Source organism: Triturus cristatus, chromosome 10, assembly GCF_964204655.1.
Source record: "Triturus cristatus chromosome 10, aTriCri1.1, whole genome shotgun sequence".
In the NCBI taxonomy this organism is placed as follows: Eukaryota; Metazoa; Chordata; class Amphibia; order Caudata; family Salamandridae; genus Triturus; species Triturus cristatus.
The window spans coordinates 632166503-632191265 of NC_140593.1; the positions used below are offsets into that span (position 1 = coordinate 632166503).

Here is a 24763-nt window from a genome sequence, read left to right on the forward strand (position 1 = left end):
AGGTCTGTAAGCTATGTACATGTTTGGAACAGAGGTGAAAGATCTATTCTGTAGAGGTGTGAGCGTAGAATTGGGGGCCCAAATTTAGATTACATAACAGGGCCTTCTGCGTGTTTAAGTCCTGCTGTACCTGTGTGTATTTTATGGACAAACATACATTCTATACAATACATATGTTCTTCATTGTTCTTCAGGACATCTCACTGATTGTTTTCACCCAGAATGTTGCTTTGTCCCTCAAAAATCAAGACAGTTGTAAGTTAAATGAGGCAGTGTGCTTTCAATTCCTTGCAAGGATCACATGCTGATCTTATGGGATGCTTATTCTTGGCCTTGTATTTCAATATAGATAACCTGTTATTAATGCACATTTTCAAAACACATTTTTGTCTTTAATGACTGTAAATAACAAGTATGCCTAATGTACAAGTTAATGGTGCACAATTTACTGCCCTCATCAGGCTGGAAGAATAAGTTGGCCATGTTAAGACTGAAATCCTGTCCTGCACATATCATTAACTAAGGTTTGTTCATTTGTCATCATACTAAAAGCTTTGCCAGTAGTTGGGATGTTCTTGTTGGCAGCTTCACGCCCCTGTCTATACATTTTTATGTTACACAATAAGTGTGCTCCTCTGTGTTAGTCCTTGGGGTGGTGCAGTGAATGATGTTCACTAACAGCAAATGCATCTGAAGGAGGACACAGCAGTGCTGTGAAGTCCTGAGTCAGCCTACAGTACAAGCGAGAGTTTGTTTTGTGGGAGCCTCCTCATCTCTGTATTTCAGAAAGTGCTCCTGTCCAGTGTGCTAGCCCCTCTGTAGGAGCTGTATGAGGCTTACTGCTGCGAGTCTATATCAAAGACGCCAAGTATCTCCTTACCCCATCCTTGTCTTCCTCTTTTCCTCTGATTAGAATGGCTCTCTGGCAGATTGCCAGGGTATTGCTAAAGTACTGCGTATGTTTGAGCTGTGGACAGCTACTAATAGTTTGACCTAATTCGAAAGAATTACAAATAAACAAATTTTAAATCTTTAGTCGGTGCGAGAACAGACAGTGTAGCACACTTACGAACCCAGCCCAGGTTCTGCTGAAATCACAGAACAAAATTAATTGTTGGTCAGGCGATTCAAAGTGGGATGTGGAGAGACACAAGCGAAGGTGTGGAAGAGCCAATGAAAAACAGATCTTGTCACTTCTTTGAGCATCTATGATGAAAGGTAGACTTACAAGCCGGTGACCACAAAAAAGGATTAAAAAACTACCAAAACAATTTTGTAATGTTGGAGAAATTATAGATGAATCCTTCTGAAATTAATATACATTTCCTAAATCTCTCAGAGACATCTACAAATTACCCTCCAGGGAGCTTGGCTTGGGGTTAATTTTAATTATTCCAGTGTAATTCGGCATTACTATTGTGACACGGAATTACTGATTGTAACGCCATGTACCCGCATCACTTAACTGATTCTCCCGTTTTGGGAAAATCGGACCACAAGATGCACTAAAACAACGCAAGAGCATGATCACTCGCATTTATTGGCAAACAAGAACATTCAGCAAGTGACATTTTGAGTAGATTTTCAACCCGAGCAGCAGGAAAATAAACTCAAAATGTATTTTCAAGTTGAAATTTTACCCAAATGGACTGTTGGGGTATTTCTTTCAGAGAGAAATGAACTTCTTTATTGATATATTTTTAAATAGGAAGGAAGTGCTATAGACACTAGAAACTGGGAGGCTACTGTACATACAGTAGCAACTTCCTCTTCCTGTCTTGAAGACTCCTCCCTCTGCTTTGTCCAACTCTTGGTCACTTTTGATTTTGGGGATAAAATATCACCCTCTCTTTGTCTGCAATCTCTGCTGAATCCACACTATTGGAATGTTAACTTTTTGAAAGAAATGAAGTAAGTTCAATGCAGCCCTCTGGAAAAAAGTTTGTTGTTTGAGGGAGGGCATGTTCCTTTTTTTTGTGTATCTATGCTGATGGGTGGCCAGGGATTTGGGCTGGAGTAAGGGGACCCACGTGGGGTTAAAGCTTTTAAGGGGAAATAGAAATGTTTGAATTTGTTTGACTGGAGGCCTAAGAGTAAAGTAAATATAATTTTTCTCCATTTATTTTGTGTGTGTGTTTTTTTAATTTATAAATACTGATTTGTTTACCATTTTACTGTGAAGTTGTTTTACTGTTTGGGACCTTGTCTGTTATGTTTCACATTCTCACTGCTGCGGTGTTGTATGCTTTTGAAAATCCTTTAGGGGTTTGTGGATGGCTGTGAATTAAATGCCAAAAGTAGTTTATTATGATTTTTTTTTCATGTGCATGTTGCTTATACTATCTTTTCATTCCTTTCCCTGCAATGCTACAAGATCTTTTTTTCTGAGAGGGGGAGTGGGCACCATGCAGGACAGGACAACTATCTTCTTTGTTCTCCATGCCCTTTCTTTGCAGGCCATGTTGCGGTGGCCATTTTGCGTAGCCAGTGGGTGTGTGTGCGCCTCCTTATGTTCTGGCCAGGCGACAACCATTTTTTTGTGGAGACGTTTTGTGTGTGTGTATTTGGTGGGCATTTTGTCTTTGCCTCTATACCTTCTTCAGTGGGCCTTTGACTGATAAGCTAGCTTCCACCATTTTTTGCAGCCAGTGTGTGCTTCTATCTCTTTATTCCACTTTTAAACCTTTTCCTAGGACCATTTATCGATGAAGCCTATGACATTTTTATTCATTATTTTTCTTTTTTCCTGATATATTTATTTGTGCTTGTTGCGGATTGTAGTACAGTGTATTGTTGTTTTTTAAAATAATTTTTTCGAGAAAAAGAAATTCCCTGATTCTTTCCTCCCATAGAGTGCTCAAGAGCTGTGAACCTGGTGGGTCACTCGCAATCAATTATTTAATGTATTTTTGCCCTTCCTCTACCAGCCTTCCATTGAGTCCCTATTGGCCCTAGGGCCTGGCGGGTCACTGACCAGCAATTATTTAATGTTTTTAAAAAAAAATGTTTTGCCTGACTGCCATAGAGTATCCATGGGCCCTGATGGGCACCAGCTATTATTTGATGTATTTTTTTGCCAGTGTGAATGCTTGCCAATGCCAAAAGGCTGCCATGTTCTTTGTTTTTTGTTGTCCTTGCCCTTTTTTCGCTGACCATGTGGTGATGGCTATTTTGTGTAGCCTCTGTGTGTGTGTGTGTGTGTGTGTGTGCGGGTATGTTTGCTTTAGGCTGCTATTTGTTCTTTTTTCTCAATTCCCCTTCTTTGCTGGCCATACGGTGGTTGTCATTTTGTGACTCCTTACTTGCTGGCCATGTGCGACCACCATTTTGTGGATCAGGTTAGTGTGTGTTGGTTTGGTGCCCATTTTGTCTTTGTCCTTCAAGACTACTACTTCAGTGGCCATGTGGTGTATGAGCTAGCTTCCACCATTTTGTGCAGCATTTGTGTGCTTCATTCCACTTTTAAAAACCATTTCCTTCCCCCACTGATAGAAGAAGTGTTATATGGTTCCTACAAATGTAATAGGACTGTGTATCTGACCAATATGAACTTCAAGATGTAGAGATTTAGACTGAATATATAAGTAAATGTTGGTTTGTTTTGGCTAGCTCACAGTACCACATCTGAACCCCTAGGTAACAGATACTTCTGGTAACCTTTAACACAATCACCCTGATTCCCAAGACAATTGTGGAATCTGATCTAAACCCTTTAATTTGTTACTTGTGCAAACCCAAGGTATAAATGAACAGACACAAAAATGCATTTTCAAAATACTTAGTGAAAAAGTCGTGTTTTTGTAATGAAAACATGAGCTGTGATAATTATGCAGATGAGATAAGTAGCTGTAATAAGTATTATTAGAATGGTGAAAATTAGAGTTGGGGTGGTGTTGTGGCATTTCTGTTCATTTTTTCTTTTTTCCTGAAATATTTGTTTGTGCTTGTAGCTGTTTATTGTGCAGTGTGTAGTTGTTTGTTTTAAAGATTTTTTTCCAATGTTATTTTTTTCTGCCTCCCTCAGCCTCCGATACAGTCCCCATAGACCCTATGGCCTGGTGTTTTTTTCCCTGCATCTCTTGCCTCCTATATGGTTCCACTTCCCACTATAGCTCTGGAGGGATGCAAAGTAACCCTTTCTCTGTACTTTTGGTATCATGTGAAAAAATAATTTATGCATGTTTTTGGTTACACTGCTGTCAAGCATTGGGGATGATGATGGTGACGACGATGGAGGTGGACAAATTAAGGCTAGTGGAGTGCCTAATACAAATGCTACTTCCTTTCGTGATTATGATCTGGGAAGTCAGTCAATGAAGTTAGAACCATGAGCTAAGCAGTCCCATTGTTGCATCTGCTACAGTAGCAGTTCAAAAAGGTGGAACACATGTTCACCAGTGTCCGTGAAGAAGCAGCTTCTTTGGTGGATAGCTTAATTCATCGTTGGAACACTAATCAAAGGCCGCAAAAAGAGATTGTGTCCTCCAAAGAGTACATCTATGCCACACAACTGGATCTAATATACACAAAAGCACTGGCCACTTCCATTCCTATCACTGAAATGGATGTCTTAGTTTACAAGACTTTGATTGTCAGTAAGACAACTGATCAAGAAGAACAGCAGCAAATTCGAATCTGGGGTAGAAGTTCTGAAGTGCAGCTTTGAAACTCGATGCAGGGCGTGGCTGTTGGCTCCCAGCCTCTGTAGCAGCAGCTAGCACCATCGTTAGCTACTCGACAACCCACAGCAACAAGTTTACAGCTAACTTCTGCAATAGGTTTATTTAATTCAGCAGGACTTAAGTCCAGTGCAGAGGCACAGGCACAGCCAGTGGCAGCACCAATGACAATTCAGAAGATGCTCCAAGGATGACCAAAAGAGGTGTACCTGGACCAAACCCATTGATCTATTGGCATGGCCAGAGGGGACAGTGGCCAGGGCTCAGTAGGCTTGCAATAATGTATCTTGTGTAACTGGTAGCCAGTGTTTCTTCGGAGTGTTTTTAGTGCAGCCCCAGTTATCACAGTCAGAAGGACCAGTCCCTCTCCTCACAATTGTCGGATGTCAATGGCATATGCAAGTGATGAGCCACTAACCTCTGAGGATCGTCAGCGGGAACAATGATGTACAGAGTATCCTCCCTCGTCCCCAAAGCACAGCGGCGCATAGGGTATGTACAACTCCCAGGCGACCCTGCACCCCGGGGAAAGGGGAAGTGGATAAAACAAGAAAAATGGCTGCCAGATGTTCTCCTTCTCCTGTTCTCCCTCTATGGCCCTGGGGGGACGTGTAGAAGTCGTGGGAGCCGGAAGATACTGTATGCACACAGGAGAGAGAGTAAGGGATTAATACCAGTAATAGTGCGTACCCTCGCCTACTATTCTACATCGGCAGTTACTCACCAAGAACCATGGCAAGCAGCTCTGAGAACAGTGTAGTCCACACGGGAAATGTTCAGGAGGACTATACTGAATCCGGACACAGAGTCCTGATACGCGGTGCAAGTCCCAACATACAAAACAGCGCAACCGCGCTCAGCTCCAAAAGTAAATTACAACCTAAATACCTGAATAATCCGATGATTTGCACGGCGTGGGAAGATACCCACTGAGACCAAGGTACGTGGCTCACGGAGCTACAGCAGTCCTGCGGGGAATACCATCCGCTCTGCCTGACTCCGGACCACCGCTGCGGTCCCCACTGCAAGTAGTGAAGAATCCATGAGGCAAAAATGGCAGCGGCATCCGTAATGAAACTACGAACCGAAGAAGTTCAGAGCAGCTGCAAAGCGGGTTGACCCATCCGCTACGAGGCTGCTAACAGGAACGGCGGAGGATACTCAGCGGCAGGGAATTTCGGCATAGAACGGGAACGGCTGAAAACTGGCTTCCAGGCAGTTTGCAAAGCCCCGCGCTAAACCAGGGGCGGGGCTTTGTAGCTTCGAAATGCGAGCTTCCCCTTCCGGTGATTCCGCGGTGGGGCTTCTGGGAGTTGTAGTGTTCTATGACCTGAGGGATCAGAACTCGTTCTATGTTGTCCATAATGCCTCTTCCTGGCGCTCCACCTAAGGGAACGCAGGTAGGACCGCCTGCCCCATGTCGAGAAGCCAGTGAGCGCTACAACAATATGGAGACACTGGTGATGATTTAAAATGAGCAATCCTTTTATTCCAAAGGATTTTAGTGCTACTGAAACAATGGGGGATGACGAGGGCAATTGGTCTGACATCTCAAATTTGGTCAGTGATTATCCTCCGGATGACCCCGTCCCCTCTATAAGTTTGAGGACAAACTCTACTTTCCAGACTAGTTGATCATAATTATAATATATAGATATATAAATTGTGTGTAGCTTACTTACACAGACAACCTATTGTAAATAATAAACTGAAATAGAATGTTCCAGTGTGTATGGAATAGATAATCAACGAAGAAGTGCACTGCAATTATTTGGCCTGGGCTTGCTGAGAAAGACTGATGTAACTTTTGGGTCAACAGTTGACATTGAAATTAGCAGGTGGGGACAGTCTGCTGAAATATAAAGCCTCTGTTTCCCAAAAAAGAAATTAAAGAACAATATGTCTCCCATGCCTATCCTTTCTTTCATTGCCTCGCTGGACTGTCAATTAAGATTTTAAACACTGAGGCTGCCCTATTTGTGTATTGCACTCCTGGAGCAAGCATAGACATAAGGACACCACATACTTGGAACTGGTACATTACTTGCACTAATGAGTATTACCAAATACAAGATTTATTAGGTTGTTGTAGATGGAAGGTCTGGTAAGCTACACTTGATAATGTATTGTTTTGGGATCATTCTGCATCATTGCTTGCCTTACATATAAAGGGATATGTACTTTAATTTTCCTTTTGTTAATTTAAGTCTATCATCTCTAGGTTCTTCTCAGGCCAGTCAGTTTATTTACCAAGAAGACTAAACTGAAACTTCTTATCCACAAATTCTTTAATTTTTTATCAACACCACAGGCCTATATCGTTCAACTGAAATAAATTCAAAACACATATGACAACAACCAGAAGAAGGCCATTGCCTAGAATCTGCTTCAGTGGGAAACAAGGGGACTCAAAGGGTCCTACACCTGTGGAGTTGAGAGGCACGCTGTTTAGGAAAATCCAGAGTAGTGGCTCAAATGACAAACTCTAATTAAGTGATTGACTTGTGGTGTGCTTTACTGCACACAGCAAAATGTTGTTATTTGAGTGATCAGCCGGGAACATGAATCTAGTCTGTGATTGGTGGTGTGAGAGTGGTTCATCTCACTTCTTAGTTAACGGCACACACCAGTCTACCATCCTATGCCCTATTGCTCCTCAGGCACCATGATGCTTACCGTGACTCTCCAAAATTGACATTTTATTTTTGCCCTCAACAGGCCACCTTGTCTTTAAGAAGATTGATCAATTTCGCTCCAGCTTTTAGTTCAGCCCCGCACCCAAGACAGACCACGCTAGACGAATGCAGATGCACCATCCATTTCTATACAGTATAATTTTTCTTTGCACAAATGGCCTCAAATATTTTTTTTAATTGAATGGTTCCTCCCTATTTTGCATTTTTCAAGCATGAATAACAAAATTGATTCGATAACATGGAAGTTTGGGGGCTGAATAACTGTTTTGCTTTTGGTACCTGAGTTGTCATCTTCCTTCCACAACAGATGTGATGGACTCATTGACTTGGTGGATTTTGTGTTTGTCTATTCACCTTTCTCTAATTCCCCCTACCAATCCATTCAGAAAATAAACCCTAACCCTCTTCCCCCAGGTTGTGTGATTAGTTGTGTTGTGTGTTAATCTCAACCATCAACAGATCTCACACTTGATGGGACAAAAGTGGGTAAAGCGACACAAACTTTTACAGGAGATGGTCGTACCAAAATTGACATTTGCCCACACCCTCCCCTCTTACCCAGGCATAAAAGGGACACCATAGTCCAGAAACCTAACAAAAGCAATGTATGACCAAGGATTGGTAGTGTACACTTTTCCACAATCTACATCCCATGTATTTGTATTATACTGAAGTAACCTTCTACTGTGTCGTCCTGAGAGTTAAGGGTTTATAAATAATGCTTACGTTCGTACGTAACTCAGCACTATGTTACTAATTGTTGTCTTAGTCTTGGATTGTCCACTCATTCTGGTTGTTTGTCTAGTTGGTGGCTGTGATGCACTAATAGACCTCACCAGGGTAATTTATGATATCCTGTTGCAATCCGTGTGATGTTATCAATGTTAGCACCGTTGGTCCACCACTGTTAGCATTAAGAAGGGCCTTTGGGAAACCCTGCATTAAGGTATGGATCAATTATAGGGGAAGTAGCAGACATTGCTTCATCTACTCGGGAAAGAAAAGAGGCTCTTGGGAAGGAGGGATTGGTTTTTTTTTCCTGACCTCATTACAGTCACTAGTAGGGTAAGGAGAGTAGTAGTTATTACTGACACTGGAAAGGTGGTTGCTTCTCAGCCTCATCAAGCAAGGGTGGGAAGGTTTGTATATGGTCTTTTCGCTCATATTCTGTTTCACAACATTGTTTGCATGGGGGACCTGGACTGATAATCAGGTAAGGTAAGTAGAGTCGTTAACAACACATGGAAAGAGAGATCAGGTAGGGAGATATTAAAACTTTTTGAAAGAGGACAGTGGTGGACAGAGTGGGACAATTGGTTTGTGATGGGACAGGTGCAGAGCCTCTGACCTCACTGTGATGGTAGCGCTTCCTCTTTACAGTGTGTGAGGCTGTTCTAACTAATGCAAGACATATACTCAAGATAAACCAAAAACACGATCATTTAATTAAACAAAAGTGAAATGTAAAAAAGAAAAGGTCCCACCGTATCCTCCCACAACAGTCCCACCCTATCACCCAAACAGAGCATACCCTAAAATGACTTGTTCCAACAGTCCTTTCTGCCCTCTCTTCCCACAACAGGCCCACACCCTCACCTGAATTCACATATTTGTGTCCTTCCCACCCTCCTCTCCCACATGTCCCACACTTCCCTCCATAAGTCCCACCCCTCATAAAAAATAGGCCTCATAACTTCCACTCTGTGCAACAGTTCCTCCAGGGCACGCTTTACTTTGATACGGTCCTGCACAATCCTATTGAGAATGGCAGAGTCGATGGTGGTGGTGGTAATTTGGTGTGGTAGGGTGGCTTGGGTGGCTGGAGACCTCGACCTCCTGCAGTGGTGCTGAAGGCATTTCCGATGTCTCTTGCAACAGCATCTTCCTCATTCTTGAGCACCATCAGCCAGCGGTATTCGACCGCAATTGCTCCCAATTTCTGGTGGTGCAGCCGAGCGTCTCTATCCCTCTGGGGGTGGGCCTCCGGGGCAGGTCATCCGACTCCTCTGGCAGTAGTAGCTAGATGGTGCAAATAAAAAATAAAAGAACATGAATTGCACTGCTCAACACATGTACAGTAGCCACACCATTGCTGTTCCTCTAGTGCCATTGGAATGTTGTGGATGTGATTCTTTGTCTAAGCAAAAGGCAAATTTATCCCATACATACTTCCTACAATGCAATAGCAGTGCGTAGTATGAATCCATGATCATTGATCTTCTCTGTAATCAAAAATAGATATTTGTACTGAAAAGGATGAAAAGTTAAAACTATTTTGTTTCATGAGGTGAAACCTGTTTAATGTGTGTTAATTAAAGAATGAGCTTCCAAATATAAATAGATGTTCTCATTGTTGAATATGGATCATTTAATTAATGCTGCTCAGTTTACTTGACTTTAACATGCAGCATTAATGGAAACATCCTGCAGGGCAGCATGTTTTTTGGGGGGACAGCTAGTAGTCTGTCATCCCAAATTCAACTAGCCCTGCTCTAGTAGGCTTAGATTCATGGTTAATGGGTGGGAGAAGATAGACCAGTGATGAAGCCAGAAACATAGTCACTCAGGCAGAAACTGTGGAAATAAATGTGGCTCATATTGAGATGGGATTGTAAATTATGGGCTTTGTGAGACTGGAAGAATAGGGTAAGTTATAGGTGAGTCGGCACTGGTCACCACACCTTTTCTTCTAACAGTTGAATGGTAGGGAGGATGAGACAAACCTAGGAGGCTGGATAATTTACAAAAGTATTGCTAGGTGAGCTTGAAAGAAAAGGACGTTTAACTTGACAAATGCAGTATTTGTCATTGAGAAAGGCAAGATCGAAGCTTTGGCCCACCCTACTAGACATGGGCATGGATGCTGACATGGTGGCCTTTCTATACAGGTCACATTCCAATCTGACAGCCTCAGCTAAATATAATGGAAACAGCTCACTCTCAGCCTCCTGGGAGGTTAAGAGATGGGTAAGACAGGGCTGTGTCTTGGCCCTTGTTCTGTTCACTCTTTACATTAATAAGTTAGGGAATGGTTTGTCAGTTGCTTGTACAAACAGCCCCAGGGCCGGTACTAAACTAATCCCTGCTTGGCTTTATGCAGATGATGCAATGTTATTTGCCCGGACGACTGTGGGTCTGCAAAGCCTTTTAAATACTTTCACTGATTTTATTTTCTTTCTTCTATCTTGACCTTTCAATTAACTTCTCTAAATCACACATTATGAAGAAAGGCAGTACTAAGCTTTCTAGACGCAAGTTCTTCTGTAGGGGGGTGGAAATGACTACAGTGCCTACTTTCCCCTATCTGGGGTTCTGTATGCTGAAAGGGGCCAGCTAAAAATAATACCTCGGCTAGAGTGGCAGGAGCCACTTTGGCATTCGCTAAAGAGACTAGGGGCCAAACCTATATCTGCCCTAATTAACATTTACAATGAAAACTGCATACCTATGGTTGTGATGTGTGGGGTTATAAAGAAGTTATCGAGCTACAGGCAGCTGAGGATAAATGTATCCGCAGACATCTTGCTGGACAGGGTTACATTTCCGACCTCATTGCAATAGCCCCCTTAATGCGGTGGCTTAAAATCCATTCCTACCCTCAATCAGCTTGTTTTGGAGGACTGCAAGGGGCTTGAGGGGGCCTTGAATATTCCTTGGCTGGGCTATATCCTGGAGCAGCTAAAGAGTTTATGGCGCCCGAGCTAATCACCGTCCATAGGCAGCTGTGCCCTAGAGAGTTGAGTGATATTAAAAATAGGTTCTTGGCTAGGAGGGTGGGGGCAAGGGAAGATAAGGAACTCACCAAACTCACAATAAGACAATACATAATACTGAGTGTAGGGCCCTCAGGGCAACCCTACTGGTCTTATATTAATAATCCCCACCACTCATAACCAGATTTGATTTAACCTTATTAGTTGGTGGTTAGCTGTTCCTAGAGGTTTTGTAAAGCCAGGTGCCCTACATCCTTGCCCCTTTGAGCATTTTTCTGAACAAGATGTCCTACATTTGATTTTTTTTCTGTGATTTTTACCATAACGTACAGAAGAAATACATTCTCCCGCTGCTTAAGAATTGTTATTCTGCACAAGTAAGGCCCACTTTGACATACTTACAAATGCTGTCTTCACCCTTGATCTGTTTTGAAGTTGCCAGCTTTCTTACTGGAGCTCTAAGACAGAGGAAGAAGCTGTTTTACGAATAATGTGCTCCTTTAGTCTTCATGCTGAGAGGAAATATACATGTTTTAACTATGGGTTGTTTTATAGATATTTGCACTTTATGGCTATGCACAAAACTATTTGCACTTTATACGCTTTTTTTATAACGTAGACTCCGCATTCTTGCTGCGTGACTATTTATGCCCTGTTCGATGGTTTCTATTGAAGGTTTTAGATGAGTTTTATATATTCATAATTTGGAATTTGTATAGGGATTGCTGGTCTGTTTTCCTTAACCGACATGCATTGATTGTGATTTTCGCATTTACTGTTTTATGTGCTTTTATGCTCTTTGTTAGCCGAATAAAGGTTTCTTGATGATGATGACTTCCGTTGTAAATAATAATCTTGTAACCCGCTGTTGATATAACACTGAATTAATAAAACGATCTTGCACTTTATTGTCACAATGTGAAATGCGTCTTCAGAAGTTTGCCAACTACGGTTCTATGAGCAGATTCATTTAGATATGCGCTGTCCTCCACTTTCGTGAATGTTGGCTTCTAATCTTGTATGTGCAAGGGGACATATGTGGGCAGTTTATTTATTGAGTAGGGGAAGAGTTTTAGATCGGCTAGTGCCCGTTCAAAGACAGAAGAAAAATAACCAAATTACAGCACCCTTGCCTGTGTTTAAGGAACTGTGAAAGAAGTAACAAGATTTTGTAGCTTCAGGTGCTCAGGAAACAATGCATTATTGTGTACTTTAATGGCAGCAATTGGGTGTGGTATTTCATGAACCAGCAGTACAGTGGCAGCCGTGAAGAATGCTTTAAAGACAGGGTCTCAGGGTCTCTGCTCCAATTTAAAGCCTAACTAAGGTTCGCCTAGAGGTCGTCATGGGACTACGCTCAGACCCTGTATATTTACCACAGTAGTAATTGTTTTCTTCTGCTCCTTTTTGTACTAATTGTATATCTAATGCCAAACACGACAAGTGCACAAGTCTTTGTTCTGTGTTCTTTATTTATAACATTTTATTTTACTGTGATAGATCTGAGGTCAGAAAGAAGTGCAAGTTTATACACTTCCAAATGCGATTTCAGTTGATCGGGTTTTATTTTTAGGGAAAATAAAAAGCATTGCACCTTTCGTTACTCACTATCCAATGCATATATAGATGGACTTTGAAGTCGTTTTCAGGTATTTTCAGGGATGCAGTCAAAAAACTAAAACACCCATCACTTTGAAATGACTCTATTGGCTCTGCGTGAACAAGCCAAGTAAACCCGACCCTTCCATGAGGAGTTCCCTTCGCCATTACATCCACTCAGCGATCTATTCATTCTTCCACCCCCCTATCTATTATCCTTTCACCTTTCCAACCTTTCATCCATCCCTTAATTATTCCAACTATCGATTGAAATTCCATTGATCCATCTGTTTGTTCATTCGTCCTTCCAGCCTCCTCTGCACCTTTCCATGTTTCCATCCATCCAATGACCATTCTCTTCACACTTGGGTCCATCCATCCTTTCAGTCATCCATACATTCACGCTTTCACCCTTTTGTCCATCATGACATTCACCCATTTATCCCTCATCAAAACACATAAATCAAAGGCATTGTCATTTACAATGCCGATCGCTCAATCTCTTGCAAATGCTTGACATATTGTATTGCAAATGCTTGTTCTTCTCACCCGTAATTTGGCTCTTTCTGCTCGCTGCTGACCTTTGTTCTGCCTTTTTCTGCTCGTTTCTCTCCTTTATTTTCCTCTTTCTGCTCATTGCTGACCTTTATTCGTCCTCTTTTAGCTCATTTCTGCCCTTTATTCTGCCTCTTTCTGCTTGTTTCTGACCTTTTGCTTTACCTCTTTCTGCTCTTTTCCCCGGGACCACAGGGGGTAGCCTCAAGGCCCTTGCAGTCCCAGGCTGCTATCTCCCCCTGTGGGAGCCGGCATTGCTACTGCACGGAGGGACCTCCTGGAAAGCCAGCCCCCTCCATGCAGGGGCAATCTTTTTCATCTCTTTCCCTGCCCGCATGTCTTAGGGCAGAGGAAGAGATGAAACCTCCTTTTTCAGGGGACGGGAGCACTTTGACAACTCCCACTAAGCTAAAGCAAACCACCATGTCCTGGGGGGTGTGCATCCCGGGACATAGCAGGAGCACCAGGAGGGTGGATATGTGGCACCCTCCCTTGATTTTCAAGGGCCTGCCCCAAGGAGGTGGTGGTCCCTGAGGCCGAGAGCGGTCCTCTAAAAAAAAAAAAAAAAAAAGTAATCCCCTGGGAGGTGGTGGTCCCATGCGTCCCCTCTTAATATTTAACTTAGCCCCGGGGAGTTGGTGTTCTCGGGCCATTATTAAGCCGGGGGGGCGTGTGCCCTCTTCCTTTTTTAGAAAAAAAAAAAACCAAACAGCATGCCCCTGGGACCTGGCCCTGGGGGCTATAATGTAAACAAGTGTAGGAGACTGCACTTTTTTTCTTCTTTATTTTGCTGCTGATTCGCAGTTCCATTGCGGTTCCGCAGCTTTTTGGCCCTGTCAGGGTCACAGGGGGGGGGGCCCTAGGACCACAGATAGGGGGTCAGGGTATTCCTACCCTGCCCCTTTTTTTCATTTTTTTAAATTTGCTTTTTGTGGGACTCGGCTGAAGCAGAGTCCCAAGATGGCTGCCAACTCTTACTGGTTGAAGTGTTGGCAGCCAATCTGATTTGAGCAGTAGGGACTGTCGGTTTCTCTGAGTATCCGCGTCCCTAGATATCCAAATTTGATTTTCTTTAAATAACTTTAAAACTACAGAATGGATTTCCACGAAATAACAAATAAAAGCACTCTTTCAGGACCAAGAGCTAGCTTTTTGCCAAATTTGGTGTAATTCCGTCCAGGGGTTTGGCTTGCCAAGTCATTGGTATAGCATTAGCTTTTCAGTTCCAGTGCCTATTTGGTATAACACAGCAAAACCAACGGGGATGATGGACGGAGTGTTGAACATTGAAAGCACTCGCCCCCAGTCAACTGATCTGGGTTTAATCCATCATAATTCTTTAGCTCACTCGGCCACCCCAGTTCAGACATGGCCATATGCAAATCAGTCTGACACTGTGCCTCATGGGAGCGGTCCCAGGATGCTTGTTTCCGGTCCAGGGAGGACCTGGCTTGGCAGTTGGGGCTGGACTGTTCCCATGAAGCACAGGGTCAAGACTGATTTGCATATGGCCAGGTCTAAACTGGGGTGGCATGGTGAGCAAAAAAATGAGGGATTTAACCCAGATCTCTTGACTGAGGGTGAATGTTTTGATTTGTTCTGCATTCCATCCATCAATAGTTCTTTTTGCATTTGTCACCCCGAGTGGAACGGGTATGCTCAGACGTGAGTCCCGTGCTCTCCATGCCACTGGAATCAAGCTATCCTGGCTGAAGAGGGGTGAAACCCCGAAACCGGTCCTAGGATGCTTGTTTCCGGTCCAGGGAGGACCTTGCTTGGCAGTTCAGGCTGAACTGCTCCCATGAGGCGCAGGGTCAAGACTGATTTGCATATGGCCAGGTCTAAACTGGGGTGGTATGGTGAGCAAAAGAATGATGGATTTAACCCAGATCTCCTGACTGGGGGTGAATGTTTTGATTTGTTCTGCATTCCGTCCATCAATAGTTCTTTTTGTATATGTGGTATAACACAGCAACACGTGACTCTGGCAAGCTCGCTCTGCAAGTTAAAAGGTCCCTGCTAACTGGTGGTTGAGACTTTGAATCCCAGCAAAGCAGTAACATTTCTTCTACCCTGCCTGTGTCGGGAATTTGAGTACCATAACATTGGATAATAGCATATCATGTTCATAGTCTAAAAAAAACACAAAGTTGCAGTTTAATATTAAATATAGAGAAAGGTTATGATCTTTAACTTTGGTCCTCGATGCCGTCTGCAGAGAAAAATTGTTCGTATTCTTAGGAGTCTCGTTTTTTCCCCTCAGTTTTATTCAAGCTATGCCTTGAATTTTGCAAGTATGCCACCAGAGGGTGCAATTACACCGATTACTAAATAGAATGCCCTCTCTGCTCTGAAAGCACGTATTTTGTTTTTATTAAGCCTTTTCCGTGGCTAAACTGTAAACGATAAAACAGTCTTGCTCATGCCATCAGACATATTTCATCACAAAGTAATGAAAAGGGGGACAGTTTCAGCGGTTTTTACTACAACTTGGCTCTCACGTAAACATCCTCGACGCCAGATATTTTATTTTGTGTACCTCCCAGAGGCCAAGGTTTGCAACGCCCTCTTGGTTGCGTCTGTTTGCGAGGTACTGTCAGCGAGCTCAGGGACTTGTAGACAAAGATGCTGACGGGGTCTGCGTCGATAATGGGCCCGACGAGCCAACATATTAACAGGGAGAGCCGAGCTGAGGGGCTGTCTTGGCTCTGAGAGCCCGTGCACGAGACGAGCCATGAACACGTTTGGCATCAAACATCAACGTAGTGCAACAAGCAGCATGCACACATATCGTGGTCTTGTCTCCTCATAACTCAAAGGGGTATTTCTGTAGCATGCAGAACGCGTTTCGTCTGTCCTTCCTTTCTCCTATTCATCGAACTAAGTGACTCCTTCCAAACCTTCGGTGACCACTCAGTGACAATGCTGGAGAGGATACACAACAATCTGAAATGAATGTGTAGTCGCCAGCCCTAGAGAGAAGCTGGGTAACATGAACGTAGGGGAAAAGGGAGTGCTTTACGCAGTTGAAGGTGGTGGCCCTTTCAAGGGCCACCATGCTGCCTCACATTGTCACCCTCAGAAATGTAAAGCTTAAAGGCATATTTGTCACCCTCTGAAATTGAAAGCTTAAATGCATTTATTCACACAGATGCAGTAGGTTTTTAACCCCCAAAACTTAACCGCTGAAAGAGATATGTTTTACTGTATTGTCCAAGCTCCTAATGCAAAACAGATTTCGCATCTGAATACAATGACAACTAACGTGGTAATGTGATCCAGTATGACAAGAAAAAACGTACATCCTACCGAGGAATCCAATACAACTTCTAATTTCGCAGCAGCACTCAGGTGGCCTTTAAAATTTGTCATGTACACCTAGTAGATTAAATAATCATTAATTATTGACAAACATCAAAAGATCATCACCGTCAGAAGACATTTGACAGACGAAAACAAGACACTGCTATAAAATTTGCTGACACTTCTGCAAACCCAATTGACTGCAACCCACAGCCTATCACAGCGCTGACCTTGTGATCCAAACTCAACTGTGACAAAGCGTCATACATCAATAAGACAACCTAAACAGCGACTAAAAAACTCAAAATGAATGTGGAGTAATGAGGCTACCACCTCGGTATCCAAAAACTCACCACTGTCAGAAGGCATCTGACAGACGAAACCAAAACACACAGATGAGATCACATTCAGTTTTTTTCTCTGTGTTCTGGCTGGAACACCCATAAACGCGCACTACTACGGTGGCAATTATGTTTTTCTTTTACTTTATGAGACCGCTATAGCGTCTCCATGTGTTGCTTGTTATTTTTTCTTTGTTCAATACTGCCGCCGCTCCTGCTCTGGGCGGTGATGCAGCTGTTTGTATGTCTCCCGGTCTTCTCCGCTCCCGCGCCAAGTGGTTGGGAGTCACAGTATACTTCCTGTTTTTTTTATGCCTTATTTACTCTGCGGCTCCTGCGCTGAGTGACTAGGGAATGGCGGTGGTGGGTTTTTGTCCTTGCGCGCTCCTGTGCTTTAGTGGTCAGGAGCAGTGGTAATTGCTTCTGGCATATGTGCCACGGTTCTCGTGCCGGGCACCAGAGTCTTCTGCATTTTGGGCCTGCGGCTTACCTGTTTTGCGGTCTTCCCAGCTGATACTGACTACCCCACGTGGCGGTTCCCCAGGGAAGTTATAGTCGTGAGATTGCCGGTTCCGGCGTGCCACGTCACTGGGGCAGTACTGGTTGCTTGGCAACGGTGTCTCTTGCATGCCTTTAAATGTTTGTTTTTACTCCTTGTCAGCAGTTGTGTTTTTGGATGTGGTCATTCAAGGGTAAACGCTCTGAGAAGCATAAACATCACTCCTCTGGTTCTGAATCTGAGCCTTCTTTCTCCCAACAGCCTGTGAGCATGGATCTGGATGTCCTTCAGGCAATGATCAATAAGGCAATGGATTCTGTTTTTGCGAGTCGCGAAGCACCGGTGCCTAAAGTTCCCTGATGGTTCGGATGAAGAACAGCGGGGACGCTTTGTTAAGGGTGCTGAGTTGAAGGAAATGATAACTCACTTGAAGGACAATTTGGCCTTTCAGACTGTGGTTCCTCTGGATGAGGAGGAAGATTTCTTTTCTCATTACCACCAGAAGGAGCCTGACGCTCTTCCCATCCATAAGGCCATCTGGGGGCTTTTGTCCTTCAGTCCTCCCAAAGCAGCATGACATGGTTTGGGAGGACTGGTTTGTTTTTAGGAGAATGATAGATAAACCAGCAACAGGAAATGTTTATCAGCCTTAGCAAGCATTTGAAAGGAAATAGAGGTTGGGAGGGGGTAGGAATGTAGCCGCCTCATTTTCCTAACAAAGCAGAAAGGATTTGCTCAAGCATACACATTTTTAACTTGGAGAAGGACTTAAGAGAAGAGTACCGACCTGGAGTTCGGCAGGCCGAAATGCTCACCTGCATCAATGCCTGAGGCGGCTACTAACATGGCACGGGGTTAAATGCTGGTCTCCAGGCAGTTGATTCATAAGACCCAACCCCATCAGTACACTGGACTAATTAACCATAGTTTGGGAACTTTCTTATTTATCTTTCCTGACATCGGGGCACCTGAGATATTATCGATGTCTGAAAGGAGTGAGGGAAATTATTGAACATTACTGTCAGAGGGAAGGAGCGGGTCATACACAGATGTGGATTTGCACAGTCTGAATTCTTTGTACGTACTTTGAGGGCTCCTTAAAGAGACATTGTCAGGATTAACACACTGCTACATACATCATTTCTTTTTAAACATGGTCTAGGAAATATCCATAATTTTTTTAAAGCCTTAATCATTACACAGTGGGGCGAATGCTGTTGTCGCACGTTTTCCTCACTTACGGACTACGGAGCATCCTGAGTGTTATACAGTTTCCATTTGTCTCATCTTCGATTGGTTGTTCAACGGACTTTCCCTAAGACGTTGGACTGTCTTCTAACATACTGATTCCTTTGGAATGTGATGCTCACCTTGCTACCCTGTTCCTGCTGTTTCTAGGTTTCTCCTGTATAATTGGGTGCTGGACCTTGCTTTTCTATCTTCACTTTAGGTCTGACATTTATTGTCTGATACCTTGTAGGTTGCTTTCCCTTAAGTGTCTCTTGACACCTGTCTTGATGATGACGCCGGTTATTTACATATTTGCCATCAAAACATTAGCTTCTTCTCTTTATTTAATAGGAACTGCTTTATACCTTTTTGGGTCTCGCCTAGCGTTTCAGCGCATGTGTTGCTCGCTTTGCGAGGCATGCTGTATTAGGGTATATTTTAGATGTGGTGTGGAAGCCCCGGCCATATTTTTCATTGGCTGGCGTCATCGTCCATGGTAAACGCTGGCTTCCGATTGATAATGAGGCTTCTTAGTCCCTCCTTGTTACCACCCTGTCTCCTTTTGGGACCGCCCACCAGGACTGGATCTTTTACTTGTGGCGTTATACGGTCTCCTTCATAAACTGGTAAGCACTCTTTTATTTTTATTTTCAGCGCGGTCCACTTTGGCCGCACTTGTTTAATATTTAATTATTTTGCCACGCGGGCCGAAAGGGAGTGTTTCTCCTCACTAATGCAGTCTGCTTTTATTTTCAGCGCGGTCCGCTTCGGCCGCACTTGTTTATTTATTTAATTATTTTCTCGCAGAAGCAGACCACAGGGCAGGCCTTCCTAGGTGCTACATCATCCCTTCTCGTTAAGCTGAAGGGAGAGACTGCTGAGTCAGTTAGTCGCTGAGCGGGCTTTAAGACGTGACTGTAGCACCGCCATACGATGTTGCTGGAGCTGAAAGGGTGCTAATGGGGGTCCAGCTCACCCAAGCTAATTTTTAATCCCAAAACATGCACACAAACAAATTTGCCATCACTCGCAGCCCTTTCACAACACGGGCGAATGGAGCCGCGCTCATTAATCTGCTGTCTCGTTATCAATGAATGCCCCGCCCTGTCTCCCGCCTTCGCCCCCTTTCAGGCTGGTGATGCTTCCCTCGCACTAGGAAGAGGAGGCGCAGAGCCCGCGCCTTGCTGCGCCGTTATTTCCTCTCTGGTGCCAGCGCGCATTCCTACCCACCTTGTGCTATCCACAGCTCTCGCGGGCCCCCCCGCTGCTCTGCAGTCGAATCACGGTGTAGCAACACCCCAGGATGGACATGGGCTCAGTGCACAGGCAAAGGATGAGGGAGAACACCCCCACCCTGGCACGTGGTGCACAGCAACCGATTATGGAGAACACCCCCACTCCGGCACGTGGTGCCACTTCCAGCCCTTACTTGTGTATATCTAGGGACCTGTGTCTGGATGGGGGGAAGGGGGACTTTATACAGTATATATGCACAAAAAATACTCTAACAGATCTGAGAGGAGATCTACCAAGATAAAGGAAGAGGGGGAGAAGAAATGAGAACTCCTGAGATAAGGTTGTGCCTAATACAACCGTGGTCGTGGGGAAACTAAGTATTTCTTTAAGTTACCCTCACACACCCTAGTGGTGTCATGCTTCATCATCGGGTCACCCAGACCCCTAGAAGTCCGGGTGGGCTCGACCACAGTGTTGGGAGTGCTTTTAATATGTTTTACGGCAGAGGGAGTTAACTAGATAAAATACCGCAGGCAGATCCCCAGTATCCCTTTATTCTTGGGTCTGTCTGGGTAGTTAAAATAAATAAAATGGGTCTTTTAGGAGTATTATGGTCCTAGGACCCTAGTGCCGACATGTTTCAGTCCAAAAAGGGGCCAAAAAATGGTCCAGGACTTTCTTCAGGGCAAAAAAGTAACTCCCCTATGTGAGTGAAATTACTCGTGATGGGGTGTCCCTATCCTGTCAGTATGGTGAGGGCAGAGTAGCTACTCCACGTGATTTGATTAAGAGTGGATGTATGTCAACTGCCAGGCTCCATCTGAAAAGGAAAAGTAGAGACAAACAACATATAAAAATATCAGCGGTAGAGTTGCCGTCTGGTTCATTTCTCCTTGAGCGGTATAGTGAGTACCGCAAGTGGACATGCGTGTATCTATGTGCGCATGCTCTCGTAGGGAGGAGTGTCCTCCTATCGTGCCACTCAAAATCACTGTAACATATCGTTGTATATGTGACAGGCATACTGTGCGAGTGGCGAAATGATTCGCATCCTAGCGATAACAGCGTGATGTCTGCATTTGAAAGTAGCGTGCACACAGTGTCTCCAGATACTAGTGCACACGAGAAACGTGTATGTTCCTGGTGATTCCAAGATCTATCTACGGGTGTGTTAAGGTGAAATATGATAAAAATATACACATAATACACAGGCATACATCACATTCATTCGTGCTAGGTTTACAGATATACATTACCCAAATCGGGGAGGTTGACTGAATCTCACAGGACCAGAAGGCCAGATTGGGCGGTCCTGGGGGAACCGTGAAGAAAGAGTGTGTCACGGAGCAGACTAAGTGAATCTGCCAGTATGTTGTTCCGAATCGGTAGGGCCAAAAAGCGTGTGCTGACACGTAAGGGAACTGAGATATCGCGCTGGTCAAATTACTTACTTATTTAAGATCGGTCGCCCTGCCTGCTACCTGTTTGGCTCTGGTCCACGGCTTTCGCAAGTTAGTAGAGCAAGAGTCGCGCATAAATAACATGGAAAGCGCGCCGGAACATCGGGCTGATTGGGACCACGCCCCTCGGTTACAGGAAGTGACGTGATACGTCACGGCGTGTAGTGGCAATTGGGTGAAGGGAATTGTAGTTTTATGTGTAGGTAATGAGGGATTATCCTGACGAGCTAATGATGGCTAAATCCGGGGAATGTCAAAGATATACGAGTGCAAATATAAGCGCTCGTGTGTAGTAAAAGCGGTATAGTGGACGGGAAAGGGATAAAAAACGATAACTAACGAGCACCGCAGATACGATGTGAATAGCCTACTATGCCCAGATGTATAGTATATAGTTTATATAGTATTGACTGCAGGTCCATCGATGCGGGGACAGTCTACAAATTGCTGTTCATTAGTACGTTCACAAAAACAGGGGTGGAGAGGCGGGGACTGAATGAGTTGGTTCAGTTGTGAACTCGTGTAAATATAATTATGGAGATCGTTTTGCTTGGGTGCAATGGTACACCTGTGATAGCATCTGTTTTCGCACTGGTAGTACTCATTTCCAATCCGGCATCTCGGTGAAGGGTTGATGGGGATGTAGAATATCAGTAGTAGTCATTAGACAATGTGTCTGTAACTCAGTGTTTAGGTGTAAAGTGGTGGACACATGGGGAGATTATTTATTAAGCTGACTCCACGGTATAGAGTCATTAAGTCCCTTTTCATGTGTTCTCAAACGATACACCCAACGTTGTTCTCTCTCTAGGAGTCTTTTCTGTAGATTTCTGGTACCATTGATCTTTTCAATGATTGTCCATCGTACGTCTGTGTCTTTATGATGTTTCTCCACGAAATGTGTTGTTAGTCTGGTAGCTGTGATCATACGTCTGATGGTGCTCCTATGTTCGCTTATCCTAATTTTTATTTTGCGGCTGGTCATGCCTATGTAGGTCAAATCACATGGACACTTGATGAGGTAGATAACTCCTTCAGAATTGCAGTTGGTATGTGATCGTTGTTCCCAGGGGGTGTTTAGGCCAAGTTCGAGAGTTTTGCTGGGTCTGGTGAATTCACAGGCTACACAAGACCCGCAAGGGTAATGTCCGGTCACTGGTGGTGTATTCCATAATGTTGTTTGGACGTCACCCACATTACCATGAGTGTCTGTATGGATCAGGGTATCTCTTAGACTACGGTTCTTTTTAAAAGAGAACATGGGTTTGTCATATGAGAGTTTGTTGGAGGTGAGGATGGGCCACCTTTTATTTATAATCTTTTTTACATCATTTGAGGACGAATTGAATGTGGTAACACAGATCATGTTCTGAGGTTGTTGTCTTTCTTGAGTTTCAAGCAGGGCCTCTCTAGGAGTGTTCCGTGCTCTTTTTTTGGCTTGTTCAATTATTTTAATTGGATAATTTCTTTCTTTAAGCTTGTCTGTGAGTGTTTCTGCCTCTTTTTTGTAATCTCGGATTTCGGAGCAATTTCTACGTATACGTAGGAATTGTCCTACCGGGAGATTTTCCCTGAGAGATCGTGGATGAGCACTGTCGAATCTCAACAGACTGTTTCTGTCAGTCGGTTTGGTGTATAGCGAGCTGCTCAATGTGCCATTTTTTGCAATGATGTTGATGTCCAAAAAAGGAATGGTTTCTCTGTCTTTATTGATGGTGAATCGTAAGTGAGGATTAAGACCGTTAATCCATAGGGTGAAGTTTGAAAGGCTCTGAGTGTCGCCTCGCCATACCATAAAGATATCATCAATATAGCGATACCATTTACAGATGTTATTAGTGTATGGGTTAGCATTCCAAATATGTTGGTTCTCAAAATGGCTCATGTATAGGCATGCTATACTAGGAGCGAAGGTGCTCCCCATAGAAGTTCCATGGATTTGCCAGTATAACTGGGATTCAAATTTGAAGAAATTTTCCGTTAGTGCCAGTCTCATTAACGTAATGATCCATTCCTTTGGTGCAGTCCATTGCCATTCCTCATTCTTTAGGAGTTGTTCAATGACTCCGATGCTTTCAGTCTGGGGTATACTCGTATACAGCGCTTCTACATCTAGACATACTAGAAAGCAATTCGTTGGGTCATACTCAATGTTAGTCAGAAGATTCAGGAGATGTTTTGTATCCTGTACATACGATGTTATCTGTTTTACCAGAGGGCGCAAAAACCAGTCAGTATATTGGGAGAGTGGTTCCAGAACCGAGCCAATTCCTGAGACTATAGGTCTCGTTGGAGGAGGTAACTTCCCCTTGTGGATCTTGGGGATGGTATAGAATAGCGGAATTCTAGGTTCCTCTTGATTCAAAAACGTGTGTTCTTTTTTAGTGATCCACCCCTTCCCAAGTGCATCTGATGTCAGAACTGATATTGTTGTCTTGAGTTTCTTTGTGGGATCTCGGTTGATTTTTCTGTAGAATTTTGTGTCAGCCAACAGAGTGAGACATGCTGTCTTATATGCCAATGAACTTTGGATGACTGTGGCACCCCCTTTGTCAGCGGGTTTGATTATTATTTCTGTACGATTTTTTAATTTTGTCAAGGCCATACGTTCTTTGGACTTTATACAGTGTCATTGACTTGTTTGTACAACCGCCACACAGGCACTCGTCCAATGCATTTCTATGAACATAAGTATATGCATTAAATAACATTAGGCCTTCAGTCAGGTTTCCTATCTATATGTGAGCTGGGGTGGGGGGCACCATATTTAGATATTGGCTCCTATGGCACAGGCGGCCAATGGTACCCACGCGTAAACAACTCAGAAAATGCAATATATGTGCAGTCAGCCATTCCTCCGAAAGACACCAAATGAAGTGCCAAACAGCGCTTATTGCACACAACACGTGTGAGGGCGCTATATCGATGATACAATGCAATGCAACACTCTCTGAGCAGGAGGGGGGTAGCGACTCTGGAACACAGACTGTAACTTCCAACTTGCTGAGTGAGCAATTCACACTTTCATTTAAAACAAGCATTTGCAATGCAATAGGTCTCACATTTACGGGAGTGTGAGCTATCGACATTGCAAATAACAGTGCCTTTTATTTTTGTTTTAGTTTTTAAAACATAAATAAAAGGCTTTGTCATTTACAATGCCAATAGCTTAAACTCGCATAAATGTGAGTCCTATTGCATTGCAAATGATTGTTAATTAAGGCTTCAGATATTCTGTGTCTAAATTAATGATCATACCAGATGTTTATTTCCAAACTATTTAAAATATACATAAATGTATAGAATGTTTTCATTGTGTTTGAATTGTAGACTGCAAGATGCATGAAGTCAGAGCTGTAACAATCTAGGAGGCATGCAAGAACAAGTTTGACTACCTCTTTGCCTCTTACACAGCTTATTAAACAGCACCCAAATCCATCAAAACAAAACAA

General features: G+C 43.6%; 1 protein-coding gene across 2 annotated transcripts in view; it reads left to right on the plus strand.

The window, feature by feature from the left end:
* AMDHD2 (amidohydrolase domain containing 2) overlaps positions 1–24763 on the plus strand; it is a 300831-nt gene that overhangs the window by 139576 nt on the left and 136492 nt on the right. The gene's annotated exons all lie outside the window — the stretch shown is intronic.